Source organism: Stenella coeruleoalba (assembly GCF_951394435.1).
Source record: "Stenella coeruleoalba genome assembly, chromosome: 17".
NCBI classification, from domain to species: Eukaryota; Metazoa; Chordata; class Mammalia; order Artiodactyla; family Delphinidae; genus Stenella; species Stenella coeruleoalba.
In genome coordinates, this window is record NC_137163.1 from 2,449,677 (window position 1) to 2,467,540 (window position 17,864).

At 56.5% G+C, this 17,864-nt stretch overlaps 1 protein-coding gene across 2 annotated transcripts in view; it reads left to right on the top strand.

Annotated features, from left to right (window-relative positions):
- Window positions 1–251: 251 nt before the first annotated feature.
- The window catches only part of SLC45A4 (solute carrier family 45 member 4), a 72,822-nt gene continuing 55,209 nt past the window's right edge, over window positions 252–17,864 (top strand). For both annotated transcript variants that reach the window (XM_079902256.1, XM_079902257.1), the window contains exon 1: window positions 252–382. The gene's annotated coding sequence lies outside the window, so the exon portion shown is untranslated. The remainder of the gene's footprint in view (window positions 383–17,864) is intronic.

Genomic DNA, 17,864 nt, shown 5'->3' on the forward strand with positions numbered 1-17,864 from the left:
GGCGGGGCGGGGCCGAGCAGTGGGCGGGGTGCACGGAGACCAATCGGCGCGCACGACGCGAGCCCCGCCCTGACCCCCGCGGCGGCTGCTGCATAGTCATGAGCGCAGGCCGGCGCTGCGTCAGCGGAAGCGGCGCGCGGCGGCTGTTTCCGACCTGATAAAGCGGCGTTGTCCCCGCGCGCCGGCCACAGCCTCGCAAGCGCTCCTTCTGACCCCGGGTCTATCGCTGACTGACCGCCTGCCCGGCCGGCCGGCCGAGGAGCAGCCGTCGCCGGGTCCCGCCGCCGCCGCACCCGGAGCGCCGCGCCCCCGCCGCCACTGCCCGGCCCGGCCCGGCCGCCCCGCCGCGCCGCCGCCCCGCGGCCCCGGCCGGAGGAGACAGGTGAGCGGCCGGGCAGCCGCCCCCGACCCCGCACCTGGGCACCCGGCACCTGCTGCTTCCCATGTCCACCCCACCCCCGCGCGACCTCGAGCTCCGGGTCCCGCTCCCGGCCCTCCTCGGCATCTCTTCCCCGGGGAGGGTGCTCCCACGCCATGGCCGGGAGCCTTCTCCCGCCTGGACACCCGCCCCTGTCCTTGGCCCTCTCCCTTCTCCCCGACTGCACCTGCCGTCCTCGTCTTCGTCCCCCCAGCCTCCTGGAACATCCCGGGCCCCTCGCCGCGGTGTGCACCTTCCCATGGACCCTGTCCTGGTCGCATCCCTCAGCGTCCCCCACCCCTGTCTTCTCGGGTTACTCTACCCGGAGGAAGCCTGGCGCCTCGCCCCCTAGGTCCCGACCCTTCCCTGCGCCCTCGGTTTGATGTCGCCAACTTCTGAGAGTTCAGCCTCTGTCCCCTTTGCCTGAACCCCTCCTGCCCCCAGCACACGCACGCCCTCAGCACGCCTAGCCGGGCTTCCACACTTGGAACTCCGAGCTGACCCCCGGGGCTGTGCCTGTGTTTTTGTCTTATCTGCACTGTCCTCTGGTCTGTCCCTTTGAAGACACCTCTATTTCCCGCAGCCAAGCTGTGCCTGGAGGAGAGGGGCCAGTGCCTCGGTGCATCCAGGTCCAGAGCCCCTGCCCTGCAGAAGTCCCGGCACATTCATCTGCATCTCTGCACCGCTTTCCCTTTCCCTCCTGCCTCGCCCTCCTAGAGCTCTTGAACTTAACCCATTCCTCCCCAAGGTGTGTTGCTCTTGACTGGGCTCCGGGGGAACACATTCCAGCAAAGGGCTTTTTCAGAGGAGGTATGTCAAAATGGGAGGGGCGGTGGTTTGAAAAAAAAAGCACAGCCTCCTGATTAACCATTCATAGTGATTCTAGGTGTGTGTTTGTGTGTGTGTGGGGGGACACACACTTGATCTCCTAGGGAGTGTGAGATTTTTTTCCTTTCCAGTGGGGGCACTGATGGGTCAGACTGAGCCAGTCAGCCCCATTGGATACCCCAGTTGACTCCCGCAAAAAGGGGCCTTGTCGCTTCTGGTTTGGGGGGCATCTCGTAGCCTAAGGCCTGGGGCGGCAGGAGGGTGTAGGGGATGAGTGATCGAAGCAGCTGTTGTGGGTTCACATGATTGTCCGGATCGAAGCCTGTTTCTCCTGGGAAAACCCAGGCCGATCTTTGCGGCATTACGTGAGTGAGCCCTGCCCTTCCCTGCACCTCAGCGTCTCTGCTTCTCCCGTCAGTAACGGACAGGTAGGGTTACCCACAGGGGGAATCTTTCGTCTCTTCCATTTTGTGCTTGTAGTAGGAGAAAAAGGAAGAATATAAAAAAACTGGAGCATTGGTTTACCGATGAAGTGTACTAAATGGCTGGGCATGAGAAACAGTGACCCCAGCCTCCTTTAAAAAAAAAGCAATAATCTTCTCACTTTGCTGCTAGATCTGAATTATGTATTAAAAGAAGGAGTAAGAGTTTGTTCAGTGCTTGAGAGATCTTGCAGAATCCACTTGAAGGTGGGGAGGTGCAGTGACTGTGGCCTGGAGCTATGTAGGCCCCAGGTGGGAAGACCCAGGCAGACATAAAACGCCAGGGGTTCTGGAGAGAGGGTGGGGAGTAGGTTGTCTTAAAAATCAGGACTTTCAGTCCCATTCAGGCTAATTGTTTTTCATGGGCAGCAGCTGTAAAGGGGAGAAGGGGATCGTTTGAGATACATTTGAAATGCATATGAGGTATTTAGTGTCGGGTGTTGTGTGGACTGGGTGTCCCCCCGGGGAGGCTGCCCAGGGGGCTCTGGGCCTGTGAGAGTTGCCAGCTTTCCTTGCAGAGATGCGTGCTGCAGCCTTGGCCCTTGTCGCATCGTGAAAGCAGAGCAGAGATTGGACTGGGTGATCTCCAAGGCGGCTTGCAGTTTTTAACGTCCTGGGGCCCTCTCTGCCTTCAACTTTGCTTGTTGGAGAGTGGGATGGGGCGGGAGGAGCCTGGGAACGGGACCCTGCCCTCTCGGAGCCGGGAGATCCCGCCCTGCAGGTCTGCAGGGGAGGAGGGGCTGCGGCTGTGGCAGCTCCCCAGCTCCAGTGGAGGAAGGGGGCCCAGGAAGGTATTTTAGCCAGCATTTAGGGTACTTGGTGTTGGATTGGTTTTGTCCGTGTTGTCAGAGGGGCGGGTGGGGAGGAGAGTGGACGGGCTTCCCCGGGGTCTGGGCTTTGCTCTCATTTGCTGCCTGTGGCGCCGGTTGGTCCCTGTCAGTCGTCTGCACCCTCTGCCCTCTCTCACTCGTCCTGTGGGGCCCGGAAGCCCAGACCTGTGTAGCCGGCAGGGGTGGTTCGTGACCTAACAGCCTGGCACGGAGTGAGGGTGACTGGTGAGCGCCGTAGGTGGCAGACAACCCCAAATTGCAGTGCCCTCCTCGGGAACACCCCTGGCAGACCCGTGTCTGTAATTTGCGGAGCCGGAATGCGCTGGAAGCCGTGTTCCCTACTGAGGACGGGCGAGGATGCTGCTCCGCACTCGCTTCCTCTGGTTTCCTAGATTTTTTTTTTTTTTTTAATCACAGCAGAATTCCGTTGTTGAAGGTGTACTCAGCAAAACCCCATTAGGAGGGCTGCCTCGACTCCAAGCCAGGAGACATGAGAGCACTTTAGCTCTGCCGAGTGGAAATCTGACCGGAGGGAAAAAGCCTCCCAGATGAAGAGAGGCCACATAGAAAGGAGGGGGTGGGAGGGGACCCCCCGAGCAGGGGCTCCCAGGCCGAGGCCAGGCCCGCCACCCCTCCCCCACCCGTGCCTGGACAAGGTCCCCTTGTTTACATCAGCTTAATTATCCCACCAAAATCAATGAACAAGGATCTTTTTAAACATGGAACTTTCAAAATGTGCTTCGAGTGGCTTTTTTTTTTTTTTTAAGGGTATCAAATGCTAACTAAGCCTTTGTGAAATAAGGCACTTCCGCGAACGGGGAGATTGTGGACCTTTTCAATGTGGGTGCAAAGGAGGCTTCCCTGCCTCTGTTCACAGCAGTATTCACGGCAGTCATTTCCATCCCGCTGCCACTTGGGCAGTGGTGACATTGCTTTGTGTCGCTGCTCCTTTGGCAAGTGACTTTTAGAGGAGGCATTTTAAGAAGATTAAGACCCACAGGCTTGCGGGGCAACAGCATGATCCCCGCTGTTTCCGTGGCACTAAGTGTTCCTTTTACACCCGGGTCCTGCAGCAGGGCCTGGACACTTGTCGTTCCCACCATAGCCGACGCGGATGTGCTGCTCGGATGCATGGGCAGTGGGTCTGTCTGGGTCGTTTGTTGAGTGCGCTCATCTTGGGTTAAGTACACTGCTAGCTTTTTGAGAGAGATGATGGGAAAGGAAACAGGTTCCCAAGGTTGGAGAGGTTTCTGAGTTCTCTTTGGCTAGTTTGGAAGCTCACGCAAGACAGGTCACCAGGGTCCATAGGAGGGCCCGCAGGGAGCCCCCAGTGAGGGCGCACGCTGTGCTGGGCATTTTGCCCCCCAAGTGCAGGGTTGGGGTGCTGGCTGTCCTAAGGTGGGATCCTCCCGCAGCTGGAGGATTTGCAGAGTCTTTTCAAGTTACTGAGCAAGGCTGCCTTGCCCTCACTCCCCCCCCACTCTGCTTGGCCCCAAGCCCAGGTGAGGGAAGCTTTGTTCCACCTGGGTCGTTGGTGTTTGCATCCTCCCAAGCCTGTTGAAGGATTTCGCTGGCAGTGAGGAAACCTGCATTCCTGAAGCAGTGCCCAAGAGGTGCTTTACTGTGCCGCCTTGAAAAAGTACTTTCCAACCTGGGATTATGTGGCGCAGCTGGTTTTGAGTTTTTGGAGTTTGCTGGAGGGTCTCTCCTGGGGTTTTGTCTTTAAATCCTGGAGCCAGGTGAACTGGTTGGCAATCAAATTCTTCCCATTTCAAAGAAAGGAAAATCTTGAGTGCAAAATTCATAGCAAACCCTTAATACAGATAAAGAGAGTGCATCTCTGGTCCAGATGTAGTGGTTGCTGTACTTTTACATGCAGATCTCGCTGCACAGTTTTAAGCGACCACTTGGATATTGCAAGGCCAGACAACAGTAAATAAGCTCCTCGTTGCCAACGTTTTCGTCACCATTTTAAGGAAACGTATTTATCCAAAAGAGGATGAGTTTGGGTTTGGAAAGAGAAAGGAATATTTTCCCATCAATTATCTTGAGGGGAGGGGTTTGGGATGAACTTGTTTATCCAGAGGGCATGGACGGGGGAGGGGCACCAGCTGAGGGTGTGGAAGGCTGCGCTTTCACCATTGCGATCACCTGTTATGTTGGGGCTGTTTCAGAGGTATATTGCCTTAAAGCAGAGATCTTCAGACATTTTTGACCCGTTCTGTAAAATAACTTTGAAAAACTATGGGCACCTTTTTAAGTTGACATCTAAACTTTTTCCTTGTCGTTTAAAATAATGAAACGCTCTAATGACTTGAAAGCCTACCATCGCCCTTTGAAAAAAGGAGCAAAGTGTTCTGAACAGTTTTAACATGTACATCTTCGTTTCTTCCTGAGCTCCTATGTTTGCTCCACTTTCCCTCCCGGATTTTACTCTAAGGCCACGCACTTTGATACTTGAAAGCCTTTTGTCGGTCATTGTTCACACTTCTCTGTCCCCAGAGTACACATAAACCGCAATTTAAAACATTTCTGTGATTGTGAGGCTGTGTTAATCCAGAAGAATTTTTTGTCACTGTAAATATTGTCAGTGCAAAAGTGGTCACAGAAGCAGAAATGTATTGTTGATCTCGATAATTACTGGATGTACAAAATAAAAACATTGGCAAGCGTGTCTTAAAGAGCTAGCTGGGTTGTGGGGGGAGGGTCCCTTTAAGGTGCCTCAATTAAAGAAATTACCCATCTGTCCTTGATGCCAGTTACACCCCACCACAGGGACTGAGGAAGGGAGAGTGTGAAGGTGACCTTGGTGGAGGGGGAGGGCACTGAGGCTGGGACTTCACCACCGGCCCTGTCACAGGCAGTTCAGCGCTGAGGATCTGTGAACTCAGACTCTCCAAGTCACCCACACCTGAGAACCCTGAGAACGCCTTTGCGTTTGCACCCATGCCTTAAGGTGCGGTGCTGCTCTGTCACCTTACTGTGCTCGGTGTGGAGGGGTAGAGTATCTGCCACTACTTCACTAAGTGGGGCGTCCATGCCGATCCACGTGTACTTGCATATTTGATTGCATGTTTCCTAGATGGACTGTGTTAAAGGGCAAAAGGCAATACAGCTTGTAAGTGTGCGCATTTTGGTTAGTGGCAACGCGTTTTTATTTGGTTGGGTTAAAATTGAAGCCTATGGAATAGTGCTTTGAGTTAAAGAGGTTTTCGTTCGCCCTGCGGGGATCCTGTCAGCTTGCTCTGCCCGGCTCCCTTCTCCGGCTGCAGTGAGTGTGTCTGCAGGGAGGAGAGCGCGGTCTTTGCTGGTCTCCAGGGCGAGGGCCCCTGGGCTGGGGGAGGGCCCCTGGGGGTACAGAGGAGCCTGACGGGTCGGGGTTTGTGGAAATGGGGCCTCTCTCCCTGAGAAGCGGGTGAGGTTGGTGTTAGTTCCCAAACCTTCCTCCGAGCTGTTTGGAAGTCCTGGGCTGGTGTTCTCTTAGCTAAGCTGGAGATGCTCTCAAAGCATGGACACTTACTGTGTTTAGCCTAAGAGCCAATTGAAATTGGATAGGAAAGTAAGTTTAGTAATTAAACAACGACAGATTGCTCTGCCTTCACGCCCTGAAACAGGAAGTTCTTTGGCTCCAGGGCTGTAGAACGCGGTGTTGGGGGATAGCCTGTGACCCGTGAGAGATCCTGAGTAGCCAGGGGTCTCTGCTAATTCACGTGGTGGGGAGGAGGGCAAGGCTGCTCGCCCAGCTCTGTGGACGTTGCTCATGGGGGTCAGCTTCAAGTCCTACCATCGTTTGTCCTCAGATCCAGCTGTTAGCAATCCACTTAGGAATGCTTCACGTTGAATGTGGACAACATGGTTCCTCAGATTGTGAGGCAGAACCTTTGTTTCTAGAGATAAGTGAAGGTGGGGTCATGTTCCAGGGATCCTGGGGTGTATCCAGGTAGTGAGGAGATGGGCCAGGCGGTGCAGCCTCACCCGCCCTGTGGAGGGGGGTTGGGTGAGGAGCCTCCATTGAGCTCTGCGCACAAATCCCAGTTTACACTTGGCATTTTGGGCCTTGATGCTAAAATCAAGGGTTAAGGCCCTTACAACAAGGGCTTAGAGACAGGCCTGGGCTGCCCACGGGAGATCAGGGTGCCCAGGTGACCCTGCACAGCGGGGTTCAGTATGCATGTCGTGCTGGGGGAACTGGGATACTAGAGTCACCGTTAGTGGCTTTTTAACATCACTTACGTAAAACTGTCGCATTAAAAGCTCGGTGGACAAAAAGCCTCCCCATCAGGCCCTCTGCTGGTTGGAGCTGGGCCTTCCGGGGGCCTCCAGCGCTGCTTCTCTGTCACTCTGGGCACCCACCGAGGGCAGCTGGGATTTGGAGCCGGGCCTTCCGGGGGCCTCCAGCGCTGCTTCTCCGTCATTCTGGTGCCCACCGAAGGCAGCTGGGATTTGGTGCTGGGGAGGATTGTGGGGTTGAGGCTGCCCTTTTCTTGGATTTGCCAGACGGTGGGCTAGGTTCTCAGCGAGCCTAGTGGGACGGGCAGCTGAGACAAAGCTCAGGGCTGTCTAAAACATGCCTAGCTAGCTCATCCTTGAATTATTCAGATGTTGAAAGTGTTCTTAATTCTGAAGAGGATCCGGAGGGGCCCTGTGCCTTACTCTGCAGCAGAAATGTCGTAGAGCCCGGGGCTGTGCCATCGCTGACGTGGTGACCTTGGCCCAGAAGCCGCCCACAGCTCGGAGCTTCAGCCTCTGTTAGAAGCAGGGGAGCATAATGCGTACTTGTTCCTGGCACTTAGCGGGCCCAGGGAAGTAACACGTGGAGGGCTGGGTCCTGTGCAGAGCACTCGGCTCAGCCTCTAACAACCCGGCTGGGTCTGTGCTGCATTTTAGAGAGGAAAAGGAGGCACAGAGAGGTTAAGCGACTCGCCTGAAGCCACACAGTAAGCGGCTGAGCCTTGGAGCTCACCCATGGGGGTGCTGGGCCCGAGGTCTTGGGTCTCCTCCGTGGCACCGTGAGCCCTGGGGGTCTCCTCCACCCAGACACATATACGTGTTTCTGAAGTTTGGGGATCATGGTTTTCTCTTCAGTGCTGTGACTCCGTGTGGAAAATATCAGTGCATTTCCACAGAATGAAATGTTTAACACTCACCAGACGCGAAATAAAATGGGGACCATGTTTTCAGCAAGTGAACAAGGCGGTGGCAGTCACGCTAACACCGCAGACGGTGAGAAGAGACGGAGGGCTCGTGCGGCATCCTGGGGGTGCAGGTAGACGACGGGCAGTGTCACTGGCTCGCTATCAGTCCTTGGTTAATTCCTGACCGTTTGAGCAACTGCGGAGAGGCTGTGCGCCGATAAGAGCCCTGTGGAAGGGGGCAGTTTGTGGTTGTGAAGTTCAGATAGGCCTTTGATTCAGTCTCGAGGGGCTGGGAGAGCCTGGAAGCCCAGGGAGTGCAGGCCATGCCGCCTGCCTGGCTACCATATGGTTTGGGGAGAGTTTTAACAGTTTTTTTTTTTTTTTTTTTGCGGTATGCGGGCCTCTCACTGTTGTGGCCTCTCCCGTTGCGGAGCACAGGCTCAGCGGCCATGGCTCACGGGCCTAGCCGCTCCGCGGCATGTGGGATCCTCCCAAACCGGGGCACGAACCCGTGTCCCCTGCATCGGCGGGCGGACTCTCAACCACTGCACCACCAGGGAAGCCCCCGGGTTAACTTCTGAATTTGCTGGTCACTCTGCACGGGAGGGGTGGTATCCCCGGTGTATAGATGAGAAAACTGAGGCCCAGAGGCCTTAAGGAGTCCATCTGGAATTCTATCTCGGGATTGAATGCCTCTGTTAGAAAATCTGCTAGGGACAGTGGGAGATGCAAAAACAGTTTTAGCCTAAGCAGAGAGGTGACAGCTGAAGAATAATACACAAACAAGAGTGATGACTGTGCTGGCCGAACACACAAGATAATTATTATCATCCTCAGGTGAGCCTATTCAGGGAGGGTTTCTTGGAAGTGGAGGCTCTTATAGCTGGCTCAGGAAGAAATAAAGCCTGACTGTCAGGGCCTGAGGACGCAGTGCTGCTTTGGATGGTGGAGATGGGATGCCCCTTCAACTACATCTATTTTAATAAGTGACGACCCCACCTGGGTTGCCACAGTGATGTGTCCGGGGAAGAGGCACCGCCAAGCTTCGATGGTGCTGCCCTCGCCGGAGCCTGACCGCCTGGACTGCTGGGCGGGGCAAGGCCTTTGCCCCAGAGCTGGAGGACGGGGCAAGATGTGCTGCTGGCCGGCATGGAGTCCTTGAACTTCTCAGATCCATTCTTCTCTGCCACGAGTGGCATCTGTGGGGCCCCGCTGTGCCCTGCCCACTGCGGTTCGGCTGATGGGAAGGAGCTGCCTTCAGCACGTGCCTGTCGAAGCACACGGATTAGACGTGGCTTAAGTGTGTTTGCTCACGGATCAACCAAGCCCCCTGCCCCGGTCAGTGCGTGTCCCTCCCCACTCCCCCAGCTGCTCTCCTGGCCTGGTTTCCAGTCTCCCCTCCTCAGGGTCCCCGTGTTCTTGCTGCGGCCGGGGCTCCTGGGCAGCTCAGGAGATGAGACTGAAGCTGTATCCGCTTGGTGAAGCCTGCACACCCCCCAGGTCCCCGCGGGAAGGTGGCTGCTGCAGACCAGTTTCTCTGCCGCGGAACCCGTCGCAGGGTAGCAGGTGGGGGGCCGAGAAGGGGCTCCGTCCGCCCTGGCGTCTGCTGAGTGCTGGGCAGCTTTCACGCACAGCTTCTGGCATTTGAACGTAAAAGAGCCCTTGATGAGCTGTTATCCCCATTTCTGTTGATTGATTGATTGCTGTGTCGGGTCTTCATTGCTCTGTGCGGGCTTTCTCTGGTTGTGGTGAGTGGGACCTACTCTTCGCTGTGGCTCGTGGGCTCTAGAGCGCGGGCTTCAGTAGTTGTGGCGCACGGGCTCTAGAGCGCAGGCTCAGTAGTTGTGGCGCACCGGCTTAGTTGCTCCGCGGCATGTGGGATCTTCCCGGACCAGGGCTCGAACCCGTGTCCCCTGTGTTGGCAGGCAGATTCTCAACCACTGCACCACCAGGGAAGTGAGATATTCTTATCTTTAATAATGGGATTGAGGGACTGACAGTGTTCATTTCCCAGCATAAGTGCCTCCCCACCCCTGGAAGCCAGAGGGAGCACATGTGGCCGTCGGCAGTGGTGCCTTTGTGGTTCCATCCTGTACTTTGCAGAGCGCCATGCGTTTTTTCCACGTTGTGGGTGTGATATAAGTAAATTGCTGTCTTTACGGTGAATTGCTAATTTGCGTTAAGTAGGGCCTACATGTCCAGTTTATGTGGAGTTGCCTTTAGGTTCTGTTTTCCTCGCCACTGACCCGAGTGGCAGTGGCTGCACGTCTGTGTGTGAACCCAGTTCTGATGAGTCACGTGTGCCTTGGGCCCTGAGGGCACGCAGGCCTCAGAATCTGCTTGCACTTCCTACTTACTGTCTTGCAGCTGAGGGTCAGTTTCAAGGCTGATGGGTTTTGTCTTGATTTGATAACAAATTGACCAAGAACTTCAGAGAGTCCCTCCTTCATACTTGTCTGGAGGTCGCGGGATTTGCCGTTGCCAGCTTCCGTGCCCCGGGGTGACCGCATGTGTGTCGGTGTCATGGAGGGGTACTCTGGCTGTATCGTTCTCATCCTGCTGGTGGCAGGAAGCAGGTGGCCTCCACAGGCAGAGCCGGGAGAGTTAGCACCATACAAAGGGGTGGGCAGGGCTCCGGGACCACAGCAGCCCCTCTGGAAGCCACCCCTGGGCCGAGGGGCACTGGGAGCAGCAGTGACCAGGGCCATGCGAGGGGAGGGGTCTGTAGGAGGTGGGGTGGCCTTCCACAGGGGGTCCTGGTCAACCAGTGGTGACGCGTCAGGGCGGGAGCCTGGGAGCCCAGTGCCCTCGGCTCTCCTGCTCTACCCCTGGGCAGAGTGTGCCGGCATGTGGGACCAGCCTCCTGCCTTCTGCCGCCTGGCATGGGAGCTGACAGCTGTGGGTTTTATGGTAAGTTGGGGTCTTGGCAGTGCCGCTGAGAAACCCAGGCCCCCCATGGGCTTGTGGGTTTCAGGCCCCTTGTGCACAGGCCGCTTTCTCCTTTCCCGGGGCTGCACATGGGCTCCGTGGTGTGCAGGGTAGCTTTGGAGCATCTCGAGGGCAGCTTGAGCCCCCTGATGCACGTGCGCTGGGGGTACAGTGAGGGGCTGGAAGAGGGCGGAGAGCCTGGGCTGGATCGCGGTCTGAACCCTGTGGTCCCAGCGCCTGGTGGACGGCTCTGGAGCCAGGCACCAAGGGAAGAGCAGGACTGTTCTCTGGGTCTGAGGGAGATGGGCGATGCCCAGACCCCACGTTTAAGTGCAGATCAAGTTAACGTATTACCTGGAGTACAGCTCGTGTTTGTTTATGAAATGTGAGGCCAGTGTTTTGCTGGCCTGTTTTTTTCTCACTCGTGCCTCCCCAGCTTGCCCCGTCCTGGGTTACTTTTCAAAATGAATGAGCTAATACAATATACAGAAGGTTCAAAACAAGCTCATTATCGCCCTGGCGAACCAAGTAAATAACATTTATCCTGGACTCCAGTCCAGACATCAGGGCTTGCCAGGCTGACTTTATTTCGTTTGACAGAATGACAGTCGTTTTACTTACAGTGGTTTGTATTTTTGTCTCTTCCTTTAGGATAAATTGTAGAAATTGTGGTTTGATCTTTACTTTCTGATGTCACCGTGTGTGTGTGTATGTGCGTGCGTGTGTGTGTGTGTGCGTGTGTGAGTGTGTGTGTGTGCTCCAGAAAATTCTCAGCTCCGCAGTAATCTAGGCTGGTCCTTGTCGGTTTTCCTAGATTTAGAATTGATCTTTCCACTTTCCTTTGTTTCTACCTGCCTTTTTTGTTTGTTTGTTTGAACCTAAATTGCTCAACTAAATTCTAAAGGAAATTACAAAAGTAAAGACTGACTTTAAAAAATCATGAAAAGATGATGTAACAGCCCTATCACAGCAAGAATCCCTCTGGGCAGTTGAGTGACTCTGCTTCCCTCCTCCTTCCCTCCACCTGGTTGGGGTCATGGACTCCTTTGAGACTTTGCTGAAAGTTATGGACCTCTTTCTCTCAAAAGTGCAGAGACACCATCTTTTGTGTGTGTTATGGAGGATTCATGGGTCTCCTGACACCCCCGAGTATGGTCCCCGGGCCCTGGTAGAGGGCCCTGCACGGTGGGCTGCCTGGTCTGTCACATGGAGCGGCTGGCACTCCCCGATTGGCAGTTCCAGGGATCAGCCCCGAGGGCGGTGGCTCGAGGTGTTTCCCGGCTGCTGTGACTGGGATGTGGGGCGACGGCCCACTGTACTCGGGGGTCCGTCAATGGCACTGGAGAGTCTGAAAGCCGTGGTCCGAGCGCCAGCTAGAGCGGCTGTGGGATGCTGTCATGACAGTGACATTGGGATGCTCCAGTTCACTTTGTGGGGAATGTAGTGTAGTTAAAATTAGCAGCAGGAGCCTCCGAGAGTCAAGGTTGTCCAAGAGAACCGAGCAATGTCATATTGGGTGGCGGGTGGAATTCCCAGCCCAAGCTAAGCCGAGGTGGAAGGGTCAGGCTCACAGCTGCCACTCGCGGGGCCTTGGTGCTAGTGCCAAGTCCTCAAGAGGGGCGCTGGGTTAGACCTCTGCCGGCGCTGCCCCTTATGTGGTTAATCCCAGAGGTGGATGTGGCCGTGGCTTGGAGAGCGGGCCCCCCGCACCTGCGGGTTTCCCATCCACGGATATGGAGGGCCGACCACACCATGCAGTTTTATAGTGTAAGGGAGTCCTGAAACCAGTCCCTCATGGGTACCATGAGACGGATGTATTCATTTATATGAGGTGTAACGTTATAGTGCAGCATACGCTCTCATATGTGTGCGTATTATGTTACAGCAAGTTATCTGTTATGACATTATTTAACTGTACAGCATAGCATATTGTACATAATACACATTATATGTATGTAATGTGTATAGCGGACTCTGATATCGTAATGTGTACTTTTTAAGTTTTGCTCTTTTTTTTTGTTTTGGCTGCGTTGGGCCTTTGTTGCTGCGCGTGCGCTTTCTCTAGTCGTAGTGAGCGGGGGCTACTCTTCGTTGTGGTGCGCGGGCTTCTCATTGCGGTGGCTTCTCTTGTTGCGGAGCACAGGCTCTAGGTGCGCAGGCTTCAGTAGTTGTGGTGCACAGGATCAGCAGTTGTGGCTTGTGGGCTCTAGAGCACAGGCTCAGTAGTTGTGGCTCACGGGCTCTAGAGCGCAGGCTCGGTATTTGTGGCGCACGGGCTTAGTTGCTCCGCGGCATGTGGGATCTTCCCGGGCCACGGCTCGAACCTGTGTCCCCTGCACTGGCAGGCAGATTCTTAACCACTGTGCCACCAGGAATGTGTATTTTATTTCAAGTTCTTTGGGGGGATGTCTAGGATTCCAGTCCCCCATCAGCTCCTTTTCATTGATAACTTGAGGGACAGCGTGTTTCTTAGGTCTGAAGCTGCAGGGCCAGGCTCCCCTTGGTGCCCCTGTGTCCTGGGCCTGCTTTGCCCTGAGTCTGTTTGCCTGGCAGAGCAGGGGGGCCTGGGGTTTCCTCCGGCCTTCAGCACCGGCCTCCTCCGGGCCCCCTCTGCAGAGCCCAGAGCCACCCGGGACCCCCCCGCCCCCGCCTCTGCCACTGGGCCAGTTAGTTTTTCTTGAGACAGGACGTGTGATCCTTTCCAGCCCACCTCCGCTAAGTGGGGAAGAACCCAGAGTCCCACCCGCTTATCAGATCACCTCTGCATGCTCTCCAGAAAAGGAAGCACAGCAGTTCCTGATAATTCTCAGCAATCTCTTACCCCATCTGCAGCCCTAAGGATTAGAATTATGGGAAGCCACAAGTCAAATCACATCTTTGTGACTTTATGCTTCACTCTAATGGTTGTTATTGTGTGTGAAAGGTGAAGTAAAGGTTGTTTTAAACCTTTTTTTTTTTTTTTTTTTTTGCGGTACGCGGGCCTCTCACTGCTGTGGCCTCTCCCGTTGCAGAGCACAGGCTCTGGATCTGCAGGCCCAGCGGCCATGGCTCACGGGCCCAGCCGCTCCGCAGCATGTGGGATCCTCCCGGACCGGGGCACAAACCCGTGTCCCCTGCATCGGCAGGCGGACTCCCAACCACTGCGCCACCAGGGAAGCCCTAAACTAAGACTTTTGATCAGGCCAGGTTTTAATTTCTTCCTTGAAAGGAGCAAGCACAGCCCTCGCTGGCTCCCCACCTCGCACCCAGCAGCCTCTCTGTGCCGTTTCACGCCACGTTTCCAAAGTGTGCCGTAGTTCTAGACACCCGTGTCCAGCTGCCTGCCTGACCTCTTCATTTGGAGGAGGAGGATTCCCACGAAGAAGCAAGACCAGGATGGGGCTCTGGCCTCTCCCCTCTGATTCCTGCTGTCTCTCCCAGCCCATTAGCAACACTGTTGATGGCTCATAAGAGCACTGGGAGGCGGTACCGCTGGCAGGGCTGCTGTTCCTGTGTGCCCACCACTTAGCATCCTTCTGGACAAGTGACCTCTAGTGCCTCAGTTTTCTCGTCTGTAAATTGGGGCTAAGAATAGTATTCACCACGTTGAACTGTTGCAAGGATGGAGTGAGTGCACATATAGAAAACATCTGCAATAGTAATTGGCGCCTAGGAAGTACTTGCAGAGTTTCAGCTGCAGTGTTGCACCCGCACGAAGCAGTTGAAGACCCAGTATCTGTGGAGAGACTTGCCGGCTCCCGAGAGGAAGGGATGAGATCGCATGGGAAATCGGGCCTTCCGGGGGCCATCCGCTCCTGGGTTGGGTGTTGGAGCGTGTGCCTTCGTGCAGGGGCAGAACCAGCACTCCTGGGCGCAGGGACGTCAGGCCGAGCTGGGCGGGAGCGGAGGGAGGTGGTGCTGGAGGAGGCCAGCAGGGGGACCGGCAGCTGGGCTGTGCGGCACGCTTGGCTCCGTGTCCTGGCAGCAGCTGTGGAATAGGGCGGGCTGTGAACAGAAGTGAGGTTCTGGTTCCCTGGGTGGGAGCTGGTTCCCCAGTGCCGGGTGGGGGGGACTAGCTTGGGGTCGGGGCGTGGGAGTGGCCAGCCTGTACGCACAAGTTGTGATCCGGTTGGGAGGGTTGGAATTCTGGGAGCTGGGAGGGGCCTGGGCCTGCACGGGGTGGGGCAGCACAAGAGCCCAGGGGCCCATGGCTCGCCCCCCCAATGGAACCCTTAGGGTGCTGGTCTGCTGCTGCCCGTCTGAGCCCCCAGCCCAGCGGCCATTGGCCCAGCTGCACCTGCTGCAGCCCTTGGAGGGTGGTGTGATGGGAGGTGGCGCAGTGAGCCTTTTACGGCCTGAAGTCTTTTCTTGATAGACTTATCAGATGCCCCAAAGAAAAACACCTCTTTAACCAAATACATAATTTTCCTATTTGTAGTTAACTGCCTGTAATTGGCTGTTCAGCCAGCTCGGCCATCTTGGCCTTGGGAATGTTCCATGTTCCTTTGGAGGAATTTGGAAATCCGGATGCACCACGCAGGGCTAACAAGGGGGCCAGCCCTGGGGTGGTCAGGGGGCGCAGGGCCTTGGAGGGCCTTGGAGGAGGGAGGCTGGGGAGGGCGGTCCCGGGCGAGGTGCGCACCCGGCTCGCCTGACCCTGTTTGATGGTAGCTCACTCATGAAAACACCCATGACACACCCAGGTGACCTCACCTGTCAGGCCGTCAGGGCAGCTGAGTCATGATGCTGTAAACTGTATCCCCAAGGGAAGGTTTGTAGCTGTGGTTATGACTTCTCCCTGTTAAAATTAGTCTGGAGGGGAGAGTGAGGTGTGCTGAGTTTATAGCTTGTCTATCACAGGCTTCCTGCCAGCCCAGCAGGCCTTTCTCCTGTGATGGCAGTGCTCTCCACGTGTGGTTTTAAGCGGGATCCGAGCTCGTGGAAGTGGGAGAGGTGGGACGGTGCTTGCGGCCTGGAGAGGACAGTGGCTTCCTTGGTCGGGCAGTGGTCTTGGGACCTGGTTTGCCGCTTTGCTGTTCTGGCGTTCTTAGTGTAGGGTGATGGATACTGCAGGCGGAGCCCTACAGCATCACGAGGAGCACCCCGCCCCCTGCAGCTGGCGGGGAAGGTACCTCGGCGGGGCTGGCCGCACGCAGGTGTGAGCAGTTTGCAAAGGGCAGTGACTTTCGTTTCGCTGGGGGCAGGTGTGCACAAGGTGGACGACAGCGGCGTGGAGGGGAGGGCTGCTGCTGCGGGGCCGCCTCCTGGCTGGCTGCAGACACGGGCAGTCCTCCCGCGGGTTAGGGGGCTGAGGGGCCGCGGGAGTCTCCTGGCTGGCTGCAGACACGGGCAGTCCTCCTGCGGGTTAGGGGCCCAGGGCGGGGGCAGGTTAATGCAGGTTATTGTGTCCATTGGGCCTCAGCGGGGAAGCGCTTGCTGTTCAGCTGTAACTTATTGGGCTTATATTTGCCTTACTCTGGAGAGGATTTAAGATGGCTTAGGTAGAGAATGTACTTCAAAGGCGTTTTTTCCAGATGCAGCAAGGTATGTCTGTAGCCCTGCATGCTCGTACCTCACTCTGCCTTGGTCTGTTTGCAGTGAGCGCACAGGGCTCCCCGCCGGGAAGCTTCCCGGGGGCACAGAGGGGCATTTGCTGTAAGCCACCGTTGTTCCTCCTTGTCTGTTCCCAAGTCCCATCTTTCTGTCAGGGAGCTGGAAGCAGAGGGACTGTGAGCTCAGACTCCCACCTCGCCGGGGGCTGGGAAGGGGGCACAGGTGGAGGTGTTAGGGCCCTAGCCCAGGGGCTGCCAAAGGGCTGGAGCCAGGCCTGTCTCCCTTGTGCCTTTGAGGCAGCTCTCTCTCAGGAGATGCCCAGAAGGGGGGCCCGAAGTGCCCCCCACGGCCCTCCCTCCATGTGACCCCCTCACGCCCTCCCTCCCCGCTGCCCCTTCCGGCTGACAGCCCTCATATGTGTCCTGAGAAGCGGTGTCTTGTGGACTCCCTGCTTGTGGACTGACGTCAGAGGGTGAAAAGCCCCCTCACTGGTTCTAGAAGCGTTGCTGAAACTCCTGATGGAGCGTCTTCAGGGACTGTTTGGGGAAGACTGAACACCCTCATGTTTGCACACATCCTGGGCTCCCTCGGGAGGGCCTCAGGAAGTGTGTACAAACCTGTGCGTTCAGTTGCTCCTTCCTCTGTCTCTTGAGCGTTTGGTACCAGCCTCTGTCATGGGCCTTCAGTGTGCATCCTGTCCCTGCCTCTCGCTTTCCCCCTCGCCTTGCTGGCCTTGTTTCTGGGGGCGTGCAGGTCCTCGGGAAACACCTTCAGTGAACGTGGGCACAGATGTGCACTGCAGGACATGCAGACGCGCAGGAGTTTAAAGACCAGCTGCTCGGATGGGATTTATACCCTGGGAGTGTGTGTCCAGTCCTCTGAGTTGGGTCCCTCTGCGGAAAAACGGGACACGCTGTGGTCTGGGCTGAGCACAGGGCCTGTCAGCCTGGAGGGGGCACTCAGCGATGCTTCAGGTGAAGGTTGAACAGCTGTGGGTGACTGCCGGTATTGCAGCCCAGGCAGGGACCGGCCGTGGCGCGAGGCTGTGGCCCTCAGCTCAGAGTGATAAGTGGGGTCGTGACCCAGGAAGGCCTGTTGAGATTTTGGGTGTCGGGTGTGGTCCCAGCGGCTGCTGTTGCAGAAGCTCTCGGGCCGAGGCCCGGAGTGAAGGCAGGGACTCGCGCTTCCTTCTCCCTCGCTGGAGACGGTGAAACGCGGGCGGTGGAGGGAGCCGGCCTGGGCGGTGGAAGGAACCCTGCTGGGGAGCCGCGCTGACCCTGAGCCCCACTCAGCTCCGTTTCTGGTTCTTCTCAGGCCTTTCCAGTCACGCGTTCTCCGGAGTTGGCCTTGCTGGGGGCCGGTGCGTGGGGTGAACGCCCAGGAGACACACGGCGGAGTGGACACTTGCTTTCTCCCGTGTGAGGCCCCGTGGGGACACAGAGGAGTCCCTGGGCTGGGGAGGGGGCAGCGTCCAGGAGGACCCGCCAGAGGGAGCGAGAAGCTTTCTGCATCTCAGCCTCTTTGCAGAACTGAGCCGGACAGGGGCCAATTTGGTATATTGGATTAGGTTTTTATCCCCCAGGAGAGAGACCAAATAAACAGAGTAGAGTTACTTTGGGCCACTGGCCAAACGGGAAATATTTTGGGTCTGGTGACCTTTTTCTTCGGGTCACTATTCACTGTAGAAGGTTTTGACCCGTATTCCATTTCA